We start from the raw sequence: 20158 nt of genomic DNA, 5'->3' as shown, positions 1-20158 counted from the left end.
AGCATGGTGAGGCCATGCTCGTGTGGACTGGCTGTGTGACAGCCTCCAGAAGCTCTCTTTACCACCCCTGCTAGCCCCAGACATCTATGATCCCATGATCTAGTTCCAAATCACTTATAATAACTTTGTGGTTCGCACAGCCCTTTAGTTTTGTTTTTCTTATTTTTATAGCTTTACCAAAGTGGTTTATAAGCCAGTATACTAGAACTATCTAAATAAAAGGCCACTTAATATGATATGATTACTCTGTTCTGTGGGTTTAGACGGTGTGAGCAAATGTATCCAAATAGAATCATAGTATTTGGCTCGGCAGCTAATCCTATTACGTGTGTTTTTAAAACTCAACAAATGTTGTTTCAGACTCATTACCAGAATAAAAAATTTAGTCTGTGTTCATTTCTGGCAGACCTTCTGGATACTCCTCAAGAAGCCCACATACGCCTTCAAACAATAATGTCACCAGCAAGGTAGCGATGTCCTTGCTCGGTGTCTGCTGTTTCCCAGACTCCCTGCGTGACCTGCCTCTTCCCTAATGCTTGCTAAGTACCTGATACTTTCCTATGCAGGAAGCTTATATGAACTAATTAACATTTAATGAGAGGAAACCAACTGATTAGAATGCTTTTCGTGGTACTTTAGCTAATAAATGTTGTATATACTTTTGACTGCATCTAGTCAGCATGTGGCTACCCCCTCCTGACTGCACACCCACTCCCCCCCCTTTTCTTTCACAGCTTTGCCATGCTCTAGGGCTTTCTGAAGTAACCTGGCTGAACAGTTTGCCTTAGTTAATTTGAGGAGAGTTTTGGACCAAATTATTGAGATAAATATTTTGATTAAATTTTGCTTAGAGCAGTATGTCAATGAAGCTTCTGAATCTAAATCAAGGCCAAATCATTCCAACCATGCTTGATGGAGAACAGCAAGAGTTTGATGAAAAGAAAAATCTGCCCCGCAGAGTCCCAGGCAGCTGAAAATGATTTCGCCTGTGTTTATGAAGGCAATTAGGGTTGCACTAGTGCAGCTCTGGAGGCTCAAAGGGAGGGGTGGGGATGTGTAACTTCAGAGGCTCAGGCATTTCCCCTGGAATATCTGGATCTAGTCATTCAATATCTACGAGTGGCTTCTGATTTATGGGAAGGGCCCTTGGATGGGACAGATTAAGGCCTTCTATATCAGTGGTCTCCACATTTTTTGGTCAGGTGTTATTATGGGTAAAAGATTATTGAGCAGCACCCCCAATCTGTTCATAAACTATCTACATGTAGTTCAGTAATTTGTTGATATCTGAAAGGACAATGTACAGTTTGGTTGAGGTGCATCATTGATGATAGTGGATAACCCCCTATTTAAAGATATATATATCTTTGTATTGATTTCAGAGAGGAATGGAAAAGGAGAGAGAGATAGAAACATCAATGATGAGAGAGAGTTATTGATTGGCTGTTTCCTGCATGCCCCACATTGGGGATAGAGCTTGCAACCTGGGCATGTGCCCTGACCAGGAATCAAACAGTGACCTCCTGGTTCATAGGTTGATGCTCAACAACTGAGCCATGCCAGCTGGGCGATCACCCCATCTTTTAGAGTCCTGATGATTTCTTTTATACTTGACTACCTTCTCACAGTTTTCTTAAGTTATGGTTGGGATCAAAACAAATGTAAAAAATATCAAAGGTAGACACGGATCAGCTCCGTCATTTTTTTGTTTACCTGTGCTTGCCTCATTAGGACTATCGTCAGAATTAATTGAAGATAGGATTGATTTTGTTAAAGACAGGTAACAATTGGTTTTGTTAAAACCAGCATGATAGTTAATTTTGTGTGTCAATTTGACTGGGTTAAGGGATGCCCTTAAGCTGGTAAAACATTACTTGTGGGTGTGTCTGTGAGAGTTTGCATTTGATTCAGTAGATAAATAAAGAGATTTACTGTCACCAATGTGGGTGGGCATCACCCAATCCATTGAAGGCCAGAATAGAAAAACAAGGCAGAGGAGAGAAAATTCCTTCTCTCTTTCTTCTCAAGGTAGGATGTCCATCTTCTGTCCCTGCACACTGGACTTCTTGGTTCTTGGGCTTCGAGTCTCTGGGACTGGGACGTAGGCCAGTAGCCCCTGGTTCTTCAGCCTTTGACTTCAAATGGAGTTACACCATTGGCTTCCCTGGTTCATGAGCTTTCAGTCTTGGACTGAATTATACCACCAGCTTTCTTGGGTCTTCCACTCATTGGTGGCAGATTGTGGGATTCCTCAGCTTCTATAACCCCAGGAACCAACTCCTATAATAAATCTCACACATATCTCCTCTACATAGCCTATTGGTTCTGTTTCTTTGAAGAATCCCTGACCAATACAACCAGAACACATACCATATAAAGTATAAATCCATTTAAGCAGGACCATGTAAACTGAAATGGGTTGCAGAACAACAGAGTAAAAAAAATGAGTGAGGGCTCTGCTGTCATGCTGCTGTGCGTGGAACTCCCATCTTCCCCAAGACACTTCATGTCCTGTGTGACGTAAGGAAGGAATGAGAGCACCACTATTAGGCTATTTATTTGATGCTAGGAAAGCTTGATTTCGGACTTATTTTAAAATAGAATTACTATGCTAAGAGAAGTTCTCATGTTTTCTTCCCTTTCCTCAGTGGATTGCCATGAGCAAGATCATTGGTTTAGATTTATCTCCAAAGACTCAATCTGGCCAGTTCTGTTTGTACTGAAATAAGCCTCTAAGGGTCTCATTTATTCCCATCAGTTCCCAGCTCATTGACCAAACCTCAGAGCTGTGGTGGGTACTCTGCTTCGTTGGAAGTCTGAGGTTCCCTTGCTGCATGCACAGTGAATAGTGACTACAGCCTTCACGGAGCTGTTTAGTTTAATTCTGATGTCCCTAGTTTCCCACAAACCACAGATGAACTAAAAGCTCAGCATGGCTCAGTGCATAGTGGGACCTCCATTAATAGGTATCCTCTTATGATCTGAGGGCTCCCAAGAAGTCCCTTCAGTGTATAGAAATCTAAACTTTTTGCTATTGGATTTTTGTCCTTTTTTGTCATCAAGAAGGAACATGATGTTGTAAAAAGAATGTGGATTTGGTCATCAGACAAATGTGAGTTCAAGTCCTGGCTGTGACACATTATAGCTGTGTGACCTGGGGCAAATCCCAACCTCTCTGAGCTTCGATGTCTTCATCTTTTAATGGGTGTTATACTATCTACATTACTGGATTGTTGTGAGAATTACGGATAATATATGCCTGATGGTAGGCACTCAGCACACGCTAACTATTGTTACTTATTGTTAGTGTTGTTATAACTGTTCTTTTCCTAGAAAGAGAATGTTCTCATATATATTAAAATGTTATCAAAAATAACTTTTATTTATTAGATAGTACCTACATCTTAAGGCTGAAATAGATCGAAGGTCATATACAGGGATCTACAAGAGATTGGTGGAGAAGGACTGGCTGTCTGATATGTCCCAGGGGTTTGGTGGGGCTCAGTTACTAAAAGGCATTGGGTCAAGGGTCTGAGCAGAAAGCCAAGGCCCAACTAAGAACTAGGTCATAGTTAAAACACAGAAGTACAGCTGGACTGTGAGGAAAGCTAAGCCTCATGAGTGCTATGCGCATGTGGAGCGTAGTGCTTGCTGGATACTGTGTTTTAAATGAGCTGAAATACGACCAGAGGCAGGAAAGCAGAGTACCTCATCTTGGCATTGACCATTTCATCAGTCTTCTGTTAGAAGAGTAAGACTGGGTGTTTTAACAAACAAACTCCCAATCTTAGTGGTTTATTTTTTACTTCTTCACAGTTCAGTGTGGGTGGATGAGCAAGCAGCCTTCTACAAACACATACATTGAGGGACCCAGACTCCTCCTGTTTTGTGGCTCCACCTTCCTCTGGGGCCTCTTGATTCAGTTACAAATGGGGAAAAAGCAAGAATCATGTTTGGAAAGTTTTCATGGGCTAAGTTTGGAAGGAATGACTGGCACTTCTGCTCATATTCCCTTGGCCAAAACTCAGTCAGTCACCTGGGTACAACTAACTGCAAAAGATGCTTAAATGATACAGCTGTGTTACCAGAGAGGAGAAAATATGAATATTAGTAATACTTGTAATTTTCCATAAATGGCTTTCAGACTGTTTTGACCACAATTTACAGTAAGCAGTCACTTTCCTGTCAATACCCAAAACACAAACACACACACACTCACACACACACACACACACACACACACACACAACTTGTAAAACAATACTTTTTCTATTACATATGATACCCTTTGATATTTTCTATTCTATTGTATTTCACTTAAAAGTACTGGTTATCCATATTAAATTAATTTCACAATCTAGCAGAGTGAAAAACACTATTCTGGATTGTAAGCCTGAATATCCCACTAATTATTATTACAGATAGAGAACAAGGCCCTGCCTACAGTGATCAGGATCTGGGATGCCAGAGAGCACTTTCTGGAGAGCATGTGTGAAAAAAATCTTTTTTAAAATATATTTTATTGATTTTTTACAGAGAGGAAGGGAGAGGTATAGAGAGTTAGAAACATCAATGAAAGAGAAACATCGATCAGCTGCCTCCTGCACACCTCCTACTGGGGATGTGCCCACAACCAAGGTACATGCCCTTTACCAGAATCGAACCTGGGACCCTTCAGTCTGCAGGCCGACGCTCTATCCACTGAGCCAAACTAGTTAGGGCAAAAAAAATATCTTTGATGGGACCAGAGACAGCAGAATTCTGTGATACCACCTGCATAGCATAGGGTCCCACCTGGGATGAGACCCAATGTTCAAACAGTTACTTTCAACACAAACAGCCTTAAAATAAAGGCAGGACAAAACTAAACATAGAGTCCTGATGCTTAGTGAATGCTTCTCCTTATCTCCCCCAACATGTACCAGTTGTGACACAGAATGCCTTTCTCGTGGGCTGTGCTTCATACCTCATATCTCCCCTCCCCATCCAGCTAAGGAACTGGTATCTCAGACTGCAGATACACTATATTAAGAAAGTGACCTATGGACGAATGAAACTGGAAAATTGCTCCTGTAGGGTGGATCGTGGGTATACATTATTCGGACTCATGTATTTACATTGCAGTGTAAACACACAGTCCCCCATAGTTCATTATACAGAACTTGCTTGGTATTACAGTGGTATTGAGTTTCCACATGGAATTAAGGGTGAGAGCCTTATCAAATAGGGAAGACCACCTACTGAAAGACTTCAAATATACATTTTTGCTCTATGCAGAGAAATCCCGAAGGTAATAAATCCCACACATACGTCCAAATCATATAGTGCTGGTAAAATGAGTTGTACAGCCATTTCATCTGGAAATAACATTTTTTTAAATACTCCCTGCTCTCCCAGCTCCTAGTCTTAGAAGAACAAAGTTTATTTTTCCTATTGTGGCTATAGTTTACTATTTTGAATGTTAAAGTAGCCTACTTTATACATGGGTTTCTGATTTTCTAATCTTTAGAAGCCCAATATGTAATAAACTAATAGGTGAGAGGCAACATAAAACAAATCCCAAATTCTATGTATATTAATGGCAGCAGCATGCATAATGAATATAAATTAGCTTTTGTTTAACAAAAGTTGACTTTCAGGTATATGTTTAATGAGTAGATGACTTATGTCAATAGAAAGAGTCAGAGGTAAAATTGTAAGTGACTGAGATGATCAACCCCATGATGTAATGAGCAGAGACCCTGAGCATGTGACATACATCACTGTAGGGCTCTGGGACCCTACAATGTACCATAAGGCAAATGCTTAAGTTAGAGCATTCTAATCTCCTTTTTATATTAGAGACTAGAGGCCTGGTGCACAAAAATTCATGCACTCGGGGGGGTCTTTCAGCCCAACCTGCACGCTCTCACAATCCAGGACCCCTCGGGTAGGGTCCAGTCCCATCACAGCATGGCTCTGGTTCCCTGGGCCTGTGGGCCGACAGGGAGGGTCCAAGAGGCCAGTCTGATCGCAGCCTGGCTCCAGTTCCCCAGAGTCTGCAGGTGGCGGGGGGGGGGGGGGGGGGGAGGTGGACCCAGAGGCCAGTCTGATGGCAGCATGGCTCCGTTCCCACAGCTCCCTTCCGCCACTGTGCCGTGGGCAGCCAGGGCCCACAGCTCCCTCCCACCACTGCGTCACGGGTGGCCGGGACCCAGGATCAACTCCTGTCACGCCACCAGGACCCAGGACTGACTTCCACCATGCTGGCCAGGACCCTAGCGTGGTGTTCGGTTGTCCATCCGAACATTTCAGTCTTAACAGACCCTGGCTCTTTATATATTAGGATAATGTCATTTGAAATTGGTACTAACTGTTTTAACCATGCTAAATGTCTCTTTTTGGGCTGACTTTACTTGGTCCAAGTTAACCTGGAATTCCTAGGACTTTGCTTTTATGATTAACAGCATTACATTCACAGTTAAACTGGCTAAACAAAAGCCTTCCCTAGCCCCCTACCCAGCACAGGCCACTGTGGTCTTTATCAACAACATAATTATCATAAGAACTGTGGCATCTTCAGCTTAAGCTGAGAATCACACAGACCTCCTTCCCTTGCCTTTCAGAATCTTCATGGAAAAATAAAATAACTTGGAGGGGTAGCAGTTGATAATTAAAATTTTAATAGTATGATAAAAAGACATTAATATATACTTTATCAATGAGCCTTTCAAGTATCCAATTTAAGAAGTGAAAATGTAAGTTCAATGTTATTATTTTATTATGCCTTTGCTCTTAAATATCCATTCATCTATTTATTCACTTATTCACAGATATTTATAAAGCCTACAATAGGCTAGGCTCTGTTATGAGTGCAAAAGTCATGTCAATGAACAAATAAGACCAAAATCCTTGTCCTCTAAGACCTTATATTTCAGAAGGCAAAAAAATTAGCAAATAAAATGTGAACTATGTTAGTGATGAAACCTGAGAAGAAAAATAAAAAGGAAAGAGGGAGAAGTGGCAGGATGGGGCTGCACTTTTAGACACCATGTCCAGGGAAGGATTTTATGAAAACAAAACATTCAAGTAAAGACCTTAAGGAGGTGTGAGAGAGAGAGAGCCATGTGGTACCTGGGGAGAGAGTGGTCTAGGCAGAGGGAACATCCAAGTGCAAAGACTGAGGGGAAGCAGGCCTGGTATATCTGAGGAACATCAGGAATGCAAGGAGACTAGAGTGGACCATGAGGGGAGAGATCACCTGGGGCTCTGTAGGAAAGGGAAGTACCTGGCCTTTTATGCTGAGTGTCACAGGGAGCCAATGGAGCGTTTTGAGCAGAGAAATGAACACTCCGGCCACTTGTGAATAGACCAGCTAGGAGCCAGTACAGCATTCTAGGAGAGATTATAAAGGCTTGGGCCTAGGTAGTAGCAGTGTGGGTGTGAGGAGTGGTTGGACGTTGGAAAGAGTTTGAAGGTAGAGCTGCCCAGATTTGCTAATGGATCAGATTTGGGCTGTGAGAGAATGAGAGGCATCAAACATGATGAGATGGGGGTGGGGGGAGGGGGGGGGGGGGGGGGGGGGGGGGGGGGGGAGAAGGGAGGTCTCCTGCGTGGAGAGGCTGTGGAAGGAGCAGGTTTGGGGGAGAAGAGAAGCTCAGCTTTGGTGCCGTTAAAAGTGAGTGGAGATGTCAAGTAGGTGTTTGGCCATTTAAGTCTTCAATTCAGGGGACATCATGGTTTATCTCCAGGTGTTTTCAATCCTCCTGTGTTTTGGGCAATAGAACTGCTGTAAATTAGGAGTGGGGCAGCTGTGTCCTCAAAGTAAAAAGGTCTAACCAGGTGATGGCGAACCTATGACACCCGTGTCAGAGGTGACACGCGAACTCATTTTTTTGGTTGATTTTTCTTTGTTAAATGGCACTTAATATATAAAATAAATATCAAAAATATAAATCTTTGTTTTACTATGGTGGCAAATATCAGAAAATTTCTATATGTGACACGGCACCAGAGTTAGGTTAGGGTTTTTCACAATGCTGACACGCTGAGCTCAAAAGGTTCGCCATCACTGGTCTAACCTCTGGTTAAAAAGTCAGGTTTTCTTTTCATAAAGAATACTTTTTTGCAGGGTGCATTTCTTGGAATTCATCTTGAGAGCAGGCCTCCCTCACCCAGTTGCATAATCATAAGGTTCCCTTTTCCTGGTTCTTAGGGTTACTTCTGACAACAGCTAAATTAGCATCTACTACTTCAGCTACGGACATAAAAGTCTATGACATAAATTAGGCTCAGGGTGTTGTCTCCTTGTCCATGATGTGATAATTATGAGTTAGGTGATATGACTTCTTATCAGAACCTGTGAAGGGCTGTTCTGTGGGTTTCTGCATGGTTTCGGCCAACTGCTAATTGAAATATAATTAGCACCCCACAACTTGTCAGATCTTTGTTCTAAACCAAGCCAGCCAGGGCACCAAATGTGGGCATCTGAGGTGGCTGAGAATTCACACTCAGAAACATTAGAGAACCTAGGCTCAGCCCTTATGATAACGCACAGCACTAAGTGATTGCCTTGCTATCTTGAAAAGTGGATTTTTTTTCTTTTGTGTATGATAGGAAGTTGATGGATTATGTCTGTTGCAGAGACACAAGGAGAAAAAGGTGACTCAAGTCTCAAAATAGCTCTTTTGAAAGCATTAAGAGAAAGCATCTTTGACACAGACAGGAAGAAAGGGAGGAGGGGGCAGGAGTTGGTGACAAAATGTTCAGAGTGCGTTGGTCACCAGCATTGATTCATATTAAGTTATTGTCCTCTGCTAAGAATGACACCGTCCTTTGCTCTTATATTAACTTATAAAAACCCTCTAAAACTTTACAATTACCTGGAGATTAAATTGATTGTCCATTATCTGTATTTTAACAATCTTCTTGGTAAGTGTTTCCTATCATTTTTTTTTTTTATCACTTCACACCCGGTTGGGGTTTGGAGTGGGTCATATGCACAACTCTGTTTGATAATGTGGTGGTTGCATATCTGAATTCTCTATAAAAGTAAGGACATCGGTATTGAAGTAAGACAAGGAAGTCTCATTTAAGTTTACTTTAAATAGACAACCCATATCTAAAAGAAACTTTAATGGAAGAAATTATGCCAATCACAACAGCAGTAAAAACCATTGCACATCTCAAATTAAAGTCAGTAAGAAATGTGCAGGAAGCATATAAAGAAATTCCAAAACTAATAAGGACATGAAAGGAGACAGTAAGTAGGCAGAAAAACAATAATGTAAAGAGGAATGTTATTCCTAAATTAATCTATAATTTTGAAACAATGTCAATAAAAACCCCACTAGAGTTTCTTTTCTTTGTGCATTGCTTGTTTATTTGGAACTCATTGAGAATAGTGAGAAAAAATCAAAAAATACTATTGAGAGAGACTTGCTGTTCCCATACACTAAAATGTGTTATACAACTATAATAATGAAAACTGTGCTGTACCACCACAGACTATAAAGATTAGACCAATGGAACAGAACTGAGAGTCTAGAAACAGATCTAACTTTATATGGAAATTTCATATATGACAAACCCATGACTTAAATCAATGTGGGAAATGGATTTTTCAATAAATAGTTTAAGGAAAACTACCTAGACCTCTGGGAAAAGAATAAATTTAAATTAATCAATCTTTCTTTTAAAGACAAAATGAATCAAGGATTTAAACATTAGAAATAAAAGGAGTAATAGAAGCAAACATGAGGTTTGTTTACAATTTTGAAATGATGAAAGCCTTTCTAAGCAAGAGAATAGACCCAGAAGCCATAAAGTTGAAAGTTAATAAATTTCACTACCTAAAAGTTGAATTTTCTGCACAGCAAAAGTATCATCATCAAAAAGACCAACCAAAGAAACATTTAAAACATATGTTACTGACAAATGATGAATTTTCTTAATATGTAAGATGTAAATAATGACACCTACGACCATGGAATATAATGGTATAGATCTTTATGTGTGAACATGCAAGTTTCTCATTGACCCACTGCTATGCACTTAAAAGCAGATTATAAACACCAAGTAGAGTGCAAAATAGTGTACAGAGAGCCCTCAGGAAGGGTTACTCATACAAACGTTCACAATGGTTTTTATTAAGTGGGAGGAATTTAGGTAATTTTTACTTTCTCTCTTATACTTCTTAAATTAAGTCAGAGCATGTGTCATTTTATCCCACCTACCAATTAAATGAATCCTGTGCAGACATTAAAAATAATGTAGAAAAAATGGAATATCATGAAAAGATGCTTACAATGTATTAAATAGAGAAATATAGGTTACAAATGAATATATACAACACTGTCTTGTTTTTCTGAATAAAGTATAGAAATGTATATAAACACATACATTTGTGCCTGAGAAAAATTAGCTCAATATGGCAATCTCTGCATGGTGGGATTTGGGTGACTTTTTAGAAGATATTTCCTATATGTTCTTCAATGAAGTTGTATCCATTTTTTAATGGGAGTTATTATAGCTATCTATTTTTTAAAATTTAGGGGTAAACATGTCAAAATGGTGTTACCATATATTAAAATATATTTAGGCTTACTATGAAAAAAAAAATCATTCTCTCTTTAGTTACTTCTTAACCCAATATTTAAAGGCCAGGTTACAGATGGTGAGAATGGGGTTGGATTACAGATGGTGAAACCTGCATGACGGAAAGGTTTCCCATGACTCCCAGACCCATTATCATAGGGTTAGTCATTATGAAGTTAAATCCTTCCCATCTACACTAATAAAAGGGTAATATGCTAATTAGACCAGATAGACTGGACATCATTCTGGACATCATTCTGGACGTCATTCCAGATGTCCTTCCTGACAAAGCCAGGGCCCGGGCGGCAGTGCCCGGGGTCCTGGGTGCCTGCGGCTGGCCAGAGGAGGGAAGCCTGGGTCCCGGGTGCGGGGCCAAGGCACAGGTGGTTAGGGGTGATCAGGCAGGCAGGCAGAGGGGTGAGGGGCAATCAGGCAGACAGGCAGGCGACCAGTTAGGAGCCAGCAGTCCCAGGTTGAGGGACTCCCCTCCCCGTGCACGAATTCTGTGCACCAGGCCTCTAGTTGTATTAATAAAAACAAAAAACAAAGTACCTTCTGTGGGGTACAGATACAATTGTCACTTGGATGATTCCCTGACCTATGTTGACAACCATATGTGCAGGCAAGCTTCCACATAGAACCGTGAACTAAGCTACCTCAAAAATCCAGGGTCACACCAGCCTTTCTCAACCTCTTGAGCCAAGAGGAATAAAGGGTTAAATTGTGCATCAAAACTGCAAAAAAAAAAAAAAAAAGACCTGGAGTTTGTTTTCACACAAAGCCCTGAATCTCTCTCTGTGATAAACTGGCATTTGAACAGTAGAAGCCCTTTTTATAAAGAACCATGGGTTTTCAAGTTCTGATTTTGCTTCTGATTTGTTTTTCATTATTTCCTGAAGCTATTGATGTTTCAGAGGCTGTGGGGAAAGTGAGAAAGCCCTGAGAGAGTTTCGGGCTTTGAATTTTGGAACTCAACCATTCAGAAGTTCATACTCATGTTCACACAAACAATGTCAAGGGGTCACTTTGGCCAATGAAGTGTTTTGTACACGGGCTGGAGCTTGGGTCCTGTGTGCATTTGCCAAAGCAGCCTTTCACCCCTTCCCTACTTCCTCTTTTCTCTTTCTTTTTCCCTTTACATCAACATGTTGTAGCCTGTGACACCAGCTAAATTAATCACTCACTGCACTCAGGGAAGTCACCGCAGGATACAGAATAACAAAGACAACAAAATTATTGCAAGGCTGGAGAGAAGGGACTGGCTTGTGAATAGAGCCAGCACACCCTCACCAGCTGTGTCCTCACAGGGGCTGCAGCAGGCAGATTAAACTGGGGCTGTTTTTGTCCTATTTATGTGGACTCAAGAATGGCCACAATACAGTGCCACGGACCCCTGGTGAAGGGAAATCCCTTCAGAATGCTCAGCCTACTGTCAGAACGGAGGCTTACCTGAGCTTCAGGATTAACCAGGGGCGTTCTCTTCGGGTTCCCCTTGGGCAAGCTCTGCTTGGGCAGATCCAGCTGAGTGATTGCTGAGCAGCCAGGACCCAGAACATATGGGGTCCTTAAGACAGAGCCAACATGGAAATCAAACTCCCAGCAGCCAAGAAGACGTGGCCTGAGTCCTAGTGAGCCAAGACACAACAGCCCAAGAAAAAGGCAGAGAGGATGGGGGATGTCAGTTCCTTTGCTCTAAAGCAAAAGGAACCCCTGATGACAAATGCCACCTGGAGACAGGGCAGAGTGGTGAGTTCACCAATATCCCATTAATGAATTAATGGACAGATGCCAACTTACAGGGGGCTGTCCGAGAGTGGCCTAGAGCTCTGCTGGACTTTTCCTCTTAAACATATCTCCCAACAACTTAGATAAAGGCAAAGAAGGCATACTCATGAAGCTAGCAGTGGACATAAAACTGAGAGGACTAGCAAGGATACAGCATGACAGCATTAAGGTACAAACGCTCATTAAAGCCACAAACAAGAAGTCAAAAATAACAAGAGAAAATATAATGAGGATGATAATAAATATGTACTTTACAATTATAAATAAAAATGTAAATATAAGCTACTGCATAGGGGTTCAGAAAGCCGGTTGAATGAAGATAGAATGAGGGATATTTAATATACCAGCAAAGTCACTCCAAGGGTGACTTTGGGTCCTGATTAGCCAGCTGAGGGACAGGTATTAAGCTAATTCCAATGGGAGAACTGAGTTTGGAACAAGGGAAATACAAGTTGTATGGTCCTCAGCACTGGTAAGACCCCATTGAAAGGAGACCCTGCCTTTGGATGACTGGCATGAGCAGGAGAGCTTTCAACACATTCTGGGGACTAGAGAGAGCAGAACTAGGGCCAGTGTAGAAAAATGGAAGAGAGCAAAATTGGGGCTTGTTATGGGCTGAACTGTGTCTTTCCTGCTGCAATTCATATGTTGAAGCCCAAACCCCAGTACCTCAGAATGTGACTATATTTAGAGACAAGGCCTGTAAAGAGATGACTGCATTGAAATGAGGCCATTAGGGTGGGCCCTAATCCATTCTGACAGGTGTCCTTATGAGAAGAGGACATTTGGATACACAGAGAGACACCAGGGGTGCATGTGCACAGAGGAAAGGCCATGTGAGGACACAGCAAGAAGGTGGCCATCTGCAAGCCGAGGAGAGAGGCTTCAGGGGAAACCAAACCTGACAACACCCCGACGTTGGGCTTCTAGCTTCCAGAATTGTGAAGAAATGCATTTCTGTTGTTTCAGTCACCCAATCTGTGATATTTTGTAATAGCAGTTCTTGCAACTAATATAGTGTTTAAAGGGGGGTGGGGGAGAGAATGTTTTCTAACAAAATGGCAGAGATAGTCCAGGCTGTGGTAACAAATGACAAAGGATTTCTTTCTTGACCAAACTTTAGTCAGGTTCCTTTGAGTCCTCTTCTCAACTAGACCTCAACCTTGGCCTGACAACTCCAGTTTTAGCAAAGGATTTTATGAAGCCAGTTTATTAAGAACTCTCCCAGCCATGATATCGAATGAAGTCCCTCTTAGTAATTTTCCATCCGCTGACCCCTTCCCTCTGTCCATTGGCTGTAAATCCCCAGTTGTCTTTGCTGCATTTGGAGTTGAGCTCAGTTTTATACTGAAGTCTCTCTCCCTTATTACAGTAGCTTGGATAAAATCTGTGTTGCCATTTTCAAGTGTCTGGGAGAAAATTTCTCTTTAACACAAACAATCTCCAAATCCCAGTATCTTAAAAATAAATATTCAATACATTTTCATTCAGGGACCCAGGCTGATGCCATACCATCTTGAGGCATGCTTCCACAGTCCTCATATCAGGGGGCAGGGCTGTATTGAAATGCACTTGCTCTGAAAGGCTTCTTCCCAGATGTGACCTTTGCTACTGCTCACGTTGTATTGGCCAAAATGTCACCTGGCCACTCCTAACTTTATGATGGTGGAGAGGTGAAATTCTACTATAAGCCTGGAAGGAGGAAATTTGAAATATTTGTTTTCAGCCCTGAAGTATATTGTTGTTTTTTTTAAATCATGTGTATACTCTAACAGGTTGAGATTCCTCTAGAAAATGGTTTTATTAAGGGAAATAAGATATTGTGAAAATTCTCATGATCCTATGGAGGAGACAGACACGTCCACCACTAACTTTAAGTCACTGCGGTATCTGAGTTTTCACTGACACCCCAACATCCTGTGTTACCTAGAGAATCTGGTCTTCCTTTGGGCCCCTGAAAAGGCTGCCATTGGGCCAGGAGTGGGCATCTCATCCAAGGTGATTTGATAGGACTAAACCAATTAAAATCTTACTCTTGGAAATTTGAACTAAGTGTCAGAAAGACTCGCTACTTACTTGTGGCCTCTTTCCTCCTTCCTGAGAAGGTGATTTGGGGGACCATATTCCCTGGAACTGACCTCAGTGGCTCAGGTTCAGAACCCCTTTCTATGTGTGGCTTCAACAGCCTGGCCCCAGCTGGCAAGGACCTGAGTCAATCTGTGTGGCTTCAGAAAAATAATACTGACTGCTGCTGGGACAGCTATTATAGGAAGGGTTCTTTAGTTGGGGAGGCAGTTGGGGGAGACAGTCTCAAAGTTCCTTTCCAACTCTGAGAGCATGCGTTGCTCAGACTCATTACCAGACTTGAATGTGTGCTAGGATTAAATGCCCACAGTTGTAAGATGGGGCATTCCTATAAACAGAATTCACCTCAATTTCTTATATTTCTGTAAGCTGGGTTTCTGTCATGTCACTGGGATAAGTCACCTTCAGTTAAATGTAGGCATCTAACCCTGTGCAATGGGGACTAAGAGAAAGGTACCACCAGGCTTTGATATTTTCTTGGCACTTTCAGAGAGTATCAGGAATATGAATGCGCATTTTCCTGGGATACAGGCCATTAATCAATCTGCATAGTGTGAACTGAGTGTTTGTGAGTCTTTGTGTGTTTGGCTCTGTGACTGTTCCTGCCATCAACACCACCTCTCTCTCCCCCACATGGCTTGTTGGAGTCCTTTTATGTTAACATCCTCTGTGAGAAGCCTTCAGTTTGGTAGCACGGCTCACTCCTAACAAATGCATCAGAAAACAATGCACACCCTGCCCAACGGTAATCAGGGCAATTACTTAACGAGACCATCTCTATTTCCTCCATAGTGGACTAATTAAAAGGGTTCCATGCTGTTGTCAGAAATGGACAGAGTGCGTTCTGAACTACTTTTGGGAGAAGCTGAAATATAACGTTGGGTTCTATATGGAAATAATTTCAACATTACTCATAGGATTCTCCTTACCTCTGCCCTTCCAGGGAAGTCTCTATTGTTGGCCATTGATGGAAAAGGCAGGGCAAAGAGTAGGTGTGCAGCGTGCACCTGTTATTTTGAAGACAGGTCTAGAGCTATAGAGTGGTTGTTCTCAGACTTTAACACCCATCAGAATCCCTCAGGGGGCTGTTAAAACACAGCCTGCTGTCCCCACCCCAGAGTTTCTGACTCAGCAGGTCTTGGATGGGGCCCTAGAACTTGCACCTCTAACCAGCTCCCAGGAGATGCTGTTGCTGGTCTGGGGATAGAACTTTGAGAACACTGCTGTGGAGAAGCTCTTTTTGTCTCCTGTTCCCACTGCTTCTTAAGGCAATAGGAGCACAGCTCTTCTCATGGAGCTCAAGGGAGAGAATCATCCATAGAATCTGTTCTTTTGCAAGATGGACTGGATGCTAATGGACATTTGGCTTGGGTGGAAGGGATGTGAACCCTGGGTTCAAACCCCAGGTCTGCCACTTGGTAGTTACGTGACCTGGGGCTGATGACTCAGTTCTGATTCCCAGTGTCCCTGTCCATAAGATGGAGGCATGTGATTCACCCTGTGACTGCTGTGAGGCTGTGTGAAGTGCCTCGTGTGCCATGTGACATGCCCTAGTGCCCAGGGAAGGCTGGGCCTGCTCTGGTTTCTTCCTCTCACCTCTCCTTGCATTTCCCTGGGTAGTTTTGGGTAACTTATTTATTCCTTAAGGTTCATGTAATGCTCATGTGATAAATGGCATGCACGGTTTATTTTATGCTATAGTAGATTCATTTAAAAGATTTGTTTAAGGTGAATCATCTTAAGAGATAAAGCATAAACTATCACTTTTCCGGGGACTTTGCATGCAGGGCACTTTTTTAATAACCAGAAAATAGAAAGCTCCGAAATTTATTTTCTTTCATGGAAACGTTAGCACAGGGAGGAAAAAATATGTTGATGTAGTAGTACTTTCTAAACTTGTGCATTGAAAGTTTGAACACAGCCAATTTATACCAAAAGACTACAATAAAAATATTTTAATACAACTTCCCAATGATGAAAGAAAATTCTGGAAAGAAGAGTGTAAAGGGTATGGAGTCGTACAATTCGCAATGCTCATAATCCTCTGCCTTCTCGCATCCAGTTATAAGATTATTGATCCTGCTCTTAGTGCTGATAAAAATAAAATCATCTTAAAGAAAACATCTCCCATACTTACTAGTACTTACTACCAAGCTTACTTAGAAACCCAGAAAATTTTAGTTAATTCTAACTTTGGAGTCTTTATCAACAAGTATATTTTACTGACCCATTTTTTATGTATCAGACTTCAGGCTATGTACTTGGCATACATTATCTTACATATTTCTCCCAATAACATAGTAAAGAGGTACTAACATTTCCCCCCCAATTTGTGGATGAGGAAACTGACTTCAGGCTATGTACTTGGCATACATTATCTTACATAATTCTCCCAATAACATAGTAAAGAGGTACTAACATTCCCCCCCACCCAATTTGTGAATGAGGAAACTAAAGTCTGGAGAAGGTCATGCCTTGTCCAAATTTATAAGAACTGGGGTAGGGTTTGAAATTTGGGCCTTTGAACATCTATAAAGCCTGGCTAACCTAGTATTCATCCCTTTTCCTCTCCAAATGCTGAAAAGGTAGTTTTTAAACATTGAAACAAGTTGGATCCAATAGTCAACACTTTCCTTGACACAAGCAACCTAGTTTTTCATGGGTCTGGGATTATGTCCCTGTGAAAGTGGAATATGCCCCAAGGTTAGCACTGTACTTGGGGTTTGTCACAAGAGGCATTAGACCACAGGTACCTCTTTCATACCTAGATACTTCAGTCTAGGCCAGGGCAGTGCCTGGCATTTTCTAAAGAGAATACCAATCAACTAAAATTCAAAGGGGTCTTTCTAATCTGTAACTTCTACTAGTAAATATTACCCTATGAGAGTCCAGGTCTTGAAACTGAAGTGAAAAATGAAGGTTGGTATTTAGAGCTACTTAGTATTCAATGGCGTAACTTCCCAAATTCACACAAATTTCATACTTTTGATTGATCCCATAATTACAAAATTTGTTTAAAGCCATTATATTATCTTCTTATTTGACACAATATGGCACAATTTTGTTATAGGATTGAAAACCAAATAAGACAACTACAGTTGGTAGCATTTCAAAGAAACATTCCCTTTAAGATGAAATCAATCCTGTTTCAAGTTTATTCCCTTGCTTTATGATTGAGGCTCTAGGGGTGTATTTTGCTGAAAAATGTCTTTTTGATTTTTTTAGAAATTCTTCAGATTAATATGCAGTTGTCATTGCAAGGCAAATCGAGATCTGCTTTTATGTTTCCTCTTTCCCCAGGCTGCAACCAGTGTTACCTCTCCAGGAGAGACAGTCCACTCCTGTCTGATTGGGGTTTGATATTCCAGGTCAGACAGCAAAGAATTCATCAACTCATCATCATTTAGAGCATGTCGCACTTTGTCTATTTACATTGACTGAATACATTTCTTTGCTTAATATATCCAGTATCTTGGTCTTAACATTTCGCTGTTGTCTAATTTTAATTCCTGTTAACACACACACACACACACACACACATCCTCACACCCACTGTGCACCATATCATATTCTCAGCATAGCAAGAAAACAAACCAGTGCTTTGATGTGTGTCTGATTATAGTTTGAGCAGTCATTTAATTTTATTCAAGGCTTTCCTTCATGTCTTTCCTTCTGTTTCAATTGAAAGGGCAATGGACTTTGCTCTTGTGCTCTAATTACTGGCATATCTTCAATTCTCCCCCTCTTTCATTCCTTTATGCAGGCTTATTTATCTGTGCATTTCAGATGTGTCTCCAAAATGTAGATTTGTACCCCTGTCCCCATTGTCTGAAAGCACAAGGCGATACAGAATAACATAAAAATTTCCTGAAATTTCTTTGTAATACATGTTGAAAACAAAACCATCTTTAAAACTCCCAAACAATAATATCTAGCTGCCTGTCCATTCCAGAGCACTTGAAGGACACACATTTATGTTGACTTATTTGAAGAGGGAGCATCTGCATTGTATAGCTTTAGGGTGAATGTGGACTATAATTCAGTGGATGGAACAGTGTGTGTCAATGGCAGAAAGATTAAGAGCTTTGTTTGGAAGAAATAGGAGTGTCTTTCCACGATATTAGTTACAATCTAACTAGCGCCAACTGTTTGTCTTTTGCTTCTTTTAAAACTTGAAAAGAAAGCTGAAAAATATGGATTCCCTTTAGTCAGTTAACTGCAGCCCACAGACCAAGTCCTGACATCTTACCATTTTTGTAAACAGTCATGCCCATTGGTTTGCATATTGTCTGGCTGCTTTTGCCTGACACCGGCACAGCTGAGCCGTTGAGACAGAGACTGTATGGCCTGCAGACTGAAACATTTACTATCTGGTTCTTTACAAAACTGATGTAGACGTTCAGAGGTGGTGATCTTTTAGAGCCTTTCTTTCTTAAGAAGCGGGTCATCCAGTCAGTCTTGTCCCTGGGTCTCAAGAAAAGATGGATGATAAGAAACTGTGCTTAAAAGCTTCCGCAACAGGATAGATTATTCACAAAAGAATGGTCCCTGCCTAGAACTTATAGATATCCCCTATTTTTTCAACCAGTGCAATAAAATGCCTTTAAAATAGAGTAAGCCTACAATTTACCTTCCATACCAGAGTGTTCTAGAAAGTAAAAGAGACACTATTAATAATTGTGCTGAAACAGTGGACATAAACTAACACTGTCCCAGGCAACTGAGATGTGTGATCACCCTAAACGAATACATGAGTGCACCAGATTCAGTAAAATCATAATATGCAAGATACATACACATGATTTTAAGTTAATTTCTTCCACTGAAGCATATTTATCATTAAAACTGTCTTTTTAACTGAAATTTTGAGCTAACTAGTAAGAATCAAATAGCTGTTCCAAGTTCATTTGGGGAGTTAACATAAGATCCTTGGACCATCAGAAAACATTATGCAGTAATCAATACAGTTTTTGAAGAGAAAACTGAGCTTGAATAATTCTTGCTATGATTGCCCACCTGGACAATGAAGAAGTAACAGATATATAATTTTACTGACACGTTTAGTTGTGTCCCAAATGATTGGCAAGCATAAGAGAATGACTTTGACTTTTCTGTCATGCTCTTCAAGGGCAATATACTCAAATTCCTCTGATCCATTCCAACATGGGACGGAAGAAAGAGAGAGAGAGAGAACCAAGAGTACAAAGACTCTCAGACTCATTGTTTAGAATTCAAGATCTGAAATATTAATTCCTTCTTCAACTAAGGAAAAAAATCATAGTCTATGACCATTTTTCTGTTGCATTAATTATTTTAGAGTAAGGTCTTTTAATTGAACATCTATTCTACCCCCAAAAGTATAATAAAAAATATTGGAGACTACCATATGTTGTAATCTTTAAAATACCACCTCTCATAATGTTATCCAATATCTTTACATGTAAGGAAACTTAGAATGTTCTTCTTTTATATAAAGACTAGAGGCCCAGTGCACGGATTTGTGCACCAGTGGGGTCCCTCAGCCTGGCCTGCGCCCTCTTGTAATCCAGAATCCCTTGGGGGATGTCTGACTGCTGGTTTTGGCCTGGCCTGCAGGGATAAGGCTGAAACCAGCAGTCCGACATCCCCAGAGGGAAGTAGTAGTGCACAAAGCTGCAGGTGGCCAGGGAGGAGCCTGAGCCCAGGCTGGGCGCTGCGCCGCTCCCACTCATCC

The sequence above is a fragment of the Myotis brandtii genome, unplaced genomic scaffold, assembly GCF_000412655.1.
Source record: "Myotis brandtii unplaced genomic scaffold, ASM41265v1 scaffold186, whole genome shotgun sequence".
Classification (NCBI taxonomy): domain Eukaryota; kingdom Metazoa; phylum Chordata; class Mammalia; order Chiroptera; family Vespertilionidae; genus Myotis; species Myotis brandtii.
The sequence above is the reverse complement of the archived record's forward strand: the minus strand, read 5'-3'. Positions refer to the sequence as shown.